This window comes from Triticum dicoccoides, chromosome 5A (assembly GCF_002162155.2).
Source record: "Triticum dicoccoides isolate Atlit2015 ecotype Zavitan chromosome 5A, WEW_v2.0, whole genome shotgun sequence".
Classification (NCBI taxonomy): Eukaryota; Viridiplantae; Streptophyta; class Magnoliopsida; order Poales; family Poaceae; genus Triticum; species Triticum dicoccoides.
The window spans coordinates 685,998,872-686,004,554 of record NC_041388.1 but is presented as its reverse complement, the minus strand read 5'-3'; positions in this window follow the sequence as shown (position 1 = coordinate 686,004,554).

Sequence of the window (5,683 nt, the reverse complement as noted above, 5' to 3'; positions counted from 1 at the left end):
GAGGCAATAATAAATTGGTTATTATTATATTTCTTTGTTCATGATAATAGTCTTTTATTCATGCTATAACTGTATTATCCGGAAATCGTAATACACGTGTGAATACATAGACCACAATATGTCCCTAGTGAGCCTCTAGTTGACTAGCTCGTTGATTAATAGATGGTTACGGTTTCCTGACCATGGACATTGGATGTCATTGATAACGGGATCACATCATTAGGAGAATGATGTGATGGACAAGACCCAATCCTAAGCCTAGCACAAAGATCGTGTAGTTCGTATGCTAAAGCTTTTCTAATGTCAAGTATCTTTTCCTTAGACCATGAGATTGTGCAACTCCCGGATACCGTAGGAATGCTTTGGGTGTACCAAACGTCACAACGTAACTGGGTGGCTATAAAGGTGCATTACAGGTATCTCCGAAAGTGTCTGTTGGGTTGGCACGAATCGAGACTGGGATTTGTCACTCCGTGTAAACGGAGAGGTATCTCTGGGCCCACTCGGTAGGACATCATCAGAATGTGCACAATGTGACCAAGGGGTTGATCACGGGATGATGTGTTACGGAATGAGTAAACTTGCCGGTAACGAGATTGAACAAGGTATCGGTATACCGACGATCGAATCTCGGGCAAGTAAAATACCGCTAGACAAAGGGAATTGTATACGGGATCGATTGAGTCCTTGACATCGTGGTTCATCCGATGAGATCATCGTGGAACATGTGGGAGCCAACATGGGTATCCAGATCCCGCTGTTGGTTATTGACCGGAGAACGTCCCGGTCATGTCTACATGTCTCCCGAACCCGTAGGGTCTACACACTTAAGGTTCGATGACACTAGGGTTATAAAGGAAGTTTGTATGTGGTTACCGAATGTTGTTCGGAGTCCCGGATGAGATCCCGGACGTCACGAGGAGTTCCGGAATGGTCCGGAGGTAAAGATTTATATATAGGAAGTCCTATTTCGGCCATCGGGACAAGTTTCGGGGTCATCAGTATTGTACCGGGACCACCGGAAGGGTCCCGGGGGTCCACCGGGTGGGGCCACCTATCCCGGAGGGTCCCATGGGCTGAAGTGGGAAGGGATCCAGCCCAAAGTGGGCTGGGGCGCCACTTCCCTCATGGCCCATGCGCCTAGGGTGAAGGGGGAACCCTAAGGAAGAGTCCTAGGAGGGGAAGGCACCTCCTAGGTGCCTTGGGGGGGGAGGGAATCCTCCCTTGGCCGCCGCCCCTTTCCCATCTAGGGCTGCCGCACCCCCTAGGGTGGGAACCCTAGAGGGGGAGCACCCTCCTCCCTCTCCCCTATATATAGTGAGGCCTAGGGCTGCCCATAACACGCGATTCGATCTCTCGTTGGTGCAGCCCTGCGTCTCTTCTTCCTCCTCTTCTAGCCACGCTCCTCCACCACCACCACGGCGTTGTGCTGCTGCTGGATGGAGTCTTCCTCAACCTCTCCCTCTCTCCTTGCTGGATCAAGGCGTGGGAGACGTCACCGGGCTGTACGTGTGTTGAACGCGGAGGTGCCGTCCGTTCGGCACTAGGATCTCCGGTGATTTGAATCACGACGAGTACGACTCCTTCAACCCCGTTCTCTTGAACGCTTCCGCTTAGCGATCTACAAGGGTATGTAGATGCACTCTCCTTCCCCTCGTTGCTGGTTTCTCCATAGATAGATCTTGGTGACACGTAGGAATATTTTGAATTTCTGCTACGTTCCCCAACACACAGAACATCCCACCATGCTCCAGTTCCAATATGAAGAAAGGGGTGTCCACACCGAGTCCCATTGCTGAATCACAAACTACAACAACACAGTGCAGAATGTAAGAACAATCATCAATAAAAATAACTGAATAAATACATTGAACTGAATAAATACAGTTAACTGTAAGAGCACTGAGTTAACTAAACTTTTTTCAGTTAACTATAACTTGCAACTGAATTCAGTTAACAGAATAAATTTAGTTAACTAAAGCTTGCAAATTAACTCAACATAAGCAGTAACAAACTGATGATTTAGCATGCCTAATGTACAAACTAAGTACTAAGCACAAACCATAAACTACTTACCTCAAACACTGGCCTACATTGGCCAGACAAAATTTACATTTTTTACAATGCAAATGCTGCCCCCTAAGCACAAACCCTAGGCCAAATTGGCACATGTATTTGCAAAACAGTATGTACATACTAGCCACAAACCTAAAGTCTGGCCGAAAAGGATTACAAACAAGAACCCTAGGTTCTTGCCTAAATCCCCAAAACCCTAGGCGGCTAAAATCGACTACCAAATAACCAGTATGAGGTCGCGGGAAGCACTACAACCACAAACTACCAACCAATGCGGCTAAAACGAGCTCAAAACTAGGAGATCCAACGGGGAAGACAACACCGACCGAGAGGGTTGACATCGAGCGAGCACACAGAGGAGGAACAGAGCAGAGAGGAGGAACAGAAGAGAGAGAACTAACCATAATCCGGAGGGTTGACAGCGAAGGGCCGAACTTGGTGAGCGGTAGGCGGCGGCGGCACACCGCCGGTGAAGTCCGGCGACGAGGACATGGCTCACGAGCGCAGCCAGCACGACTGTCGGCCGGTCACGGACAGGGGGGAGAGAGCGACGAATAATTGGGCCAGGGGAGGGAGAACCAATAAATTCAGGTGAAAACTGCGGTGTAGTGCGGGTTGATTAGTGCTAAGTCCAGGGGGTAAATGCAAAATGCGCTGTACTGACCGGTTGTGCTGACTAGGCTCCACTTGTAGTGCTCTGATTGGCTGGGACCAAATTTGCACATTGGCTGCAAGTTGTGTGACTCAATAGTTGCCTTTTGCAAGATTGGGACCAAATCATCACATCCAGAACAAGTTGTGGGACTCCTGGTGCTATTACCTCCAGAAAAAATGTCAAGAACGGCAATCTAATTTGGTACACTCCTCGCCAAAGATCAAAGTGGCAGAGAAAGTTAAGGCACATGGCAGGACCACAAGTCAGGATGATGACTTTCTTAATATCAATTTCAAAGAAGAAAGTGAATCGTGTATTTCATGATGATGATTCTACGGGACACGGGACAGGATGATAATTTTTTTCTTTGAAATTGCAATGTATATTTAACTTTTGGTTTTGCATAGATTTACACAATTATTTGCTCCCATTGAGCATCATATGCGGAGCTAATTCTTCAATTGGAAGCAAGTTTGTTTATTTTTGAGAAACCAAGGAAGCTTATTTCGATCCAAAATCAACAATAAAATTTTGACCACACTTTGTGTATCTATGGTGTGCCATATCGATAATCGGGTGAAAACTTGATAAGACAAATGTTGCATATTTAAATAGTAACATTTTCTGTTTTCTCGGATTAACGTCGCAACCCAACCCATCAATTTCACACCAAGTGGAAGATAAGGGATTTAGAAGCAAACTAGGAGCTCGGATTAACTCTAGAATACCACACAAACTCAAATTTATTTTATAATGTTAACTGCAACACTCGGTCCTATTTTGCACTTAGAATTTTCATAAACTACGAATGTATTACTGGATACACATCAAAGTTTCCCCTATTGCAACGTGTCAAGCATTGATGGTTGTTGGCTACATATGACATGAGACCAGAAAGGAGCAATGTTGAAGTTGGGGAGATAGGGTTTGGAGTTCACGCAAGTCGCGACGAGTGGAAGGGGAGGTGTTGATAAGGTAACATTCATGTTCTCGCCTAACACAAACAAGTGGAAGGGGAGGTGTTGATAATGTTTTGCTTGCTACTACAACGCCTTACTTTAAAAAAAATCGCAATACTATTTCTTTTCATTTATTCTAAATTTAGCTCATGGCATCTGGTCCAATTTTTTTAATTTCAAAATGACCTAATAAGTTGAACTAAGTTGTCTCGGACCACATTTGATGTTTAAAATAGCAGCCTGAAAACCCTGAAAACACCTACTGTCAATCGATTCATTGTACGCCATATTAAAACAGTGGGCGTGCACATAAAAAGATCTTGAAATGCTTATCATTTTAGAGACATGTGCTATTTTTCATCTCCTGTTGTATGAAAGTCTTGAAATGCTTATCATTTTAGAGACTTGTGCTATTTTTTCATCTCCCGTTGCAACGCATGGATATTTTTTCTAGTAATAATAAGGCAAATTGGATTTCTTTCGTCCGTCATGGTATTTTTTAGAAAAGTCCCTCTATTTAAAGAATTCAACCCGCGGTCCTGTTTTAAATTAAAATGAATCGTTATTTTCGTATTTTACACAAAAGTCCCTGTCTTTTTTTGAAATCAACCCGCCGTCCGGATTTAAGTCACACCCGAACTGTTATTTTACATTTTTCATAACCCCCTAATGTTTTAGGTAATTCATCCGCGGATCATATTTAAGTCAAACAAATGCTTTTTAAAATCATCCATATCTTTTAAACCGTAACTCCGATTTGAACATGTTATATATGAAATTTGATTAAAAAAATATGTAGAATATGAATATGAGATTATTTTTACCTGTTAAGTATTTTTAAATATTATTTTGGAATATATTTGAGTCAAACCAAATGATTTTCTAAATTATCTGTATCTTTTAAACCGTAACTTCGATTTTAACATATTATATATGAAATTTTATTAGAAAGTTGTGTGGAATCTAAATATGATGTTAATTTTACTTGTTTAATATTTTTAAAATATTATTATGGAAGCAAACTTATAATTTATAGCGCAAGATCCGTTTTTTTTACACCGGCGGCGATCCAGATTGCGAATAAACACCCCACTATAACCATATAGGAAAAAGAAAACATTGATAACTACACATGCATACCTCTGGAAAAATGTTTTGGTATACCTCAAGACTGATCTCCGGATCATCCTCTAGATATACTCCACCATCATCGGCCGCCTTGCTGACGTCGTCATCTCGGACTACGGCACCGCCCTCGCCACCTGGACCCGCATCCGCGACTACTTCCTCGCCAACAACGCTGCCCGGGGTGTCCACCTCACCCGCAAGTATCACAACCTCTGCCAAGGTAACATATCCATTGCCGACTACAGTCGTGAGCTCAAGATGGTCACCGATGCACTGGCGGACGTCGGCATGGGCATCTCCGACAAAGATCTCACCATCCAGATGCTTCAAGGCCCCCATGAGGACTTCGAGACCATCGGTACTGTCCTCGGTGACCTAGTGCCTCTCCCATCCTTCGATGTGGTGCTCTCCCGCCTCGACCTCAAGTAGAAAGATCTCAAGACCCGGTGCGAGGAGAAGTGCCACGGTGTGCTGCTTGCGCAAGGCGGCAGCTCCTCTGGAGGTGATCCCCGCGGTGACCGCGCCCAGCAGGGTGGCGGCTATGGCGGTGATCGCGGCGACCGCACACAGTAGGGCGGCTATGATGGTGACCGTGGCTTCCAGCAGGGTGGTCGCGCTGGCGGCCGTGGCGGCGGACAGCAGGCTGGCGGCCGCGGCGGCTACAACAACTCTCGCTGCCGTGGCCGTGGGCGCGGCCGCAGCGATGGTGGACGCAGCCAGCAGCAGCAACAACACGCCCCCTGGATTGGCTACTTCGCCCCCCTACGGGATGGCGTCGCCCCGTCCGTCCTGGGTGCCGCCCAACGCGGCCGGGGTGCTCGGTCCACGGCCTGGTGTCACGACGCAGGCCTACCCGGCAGTGGCG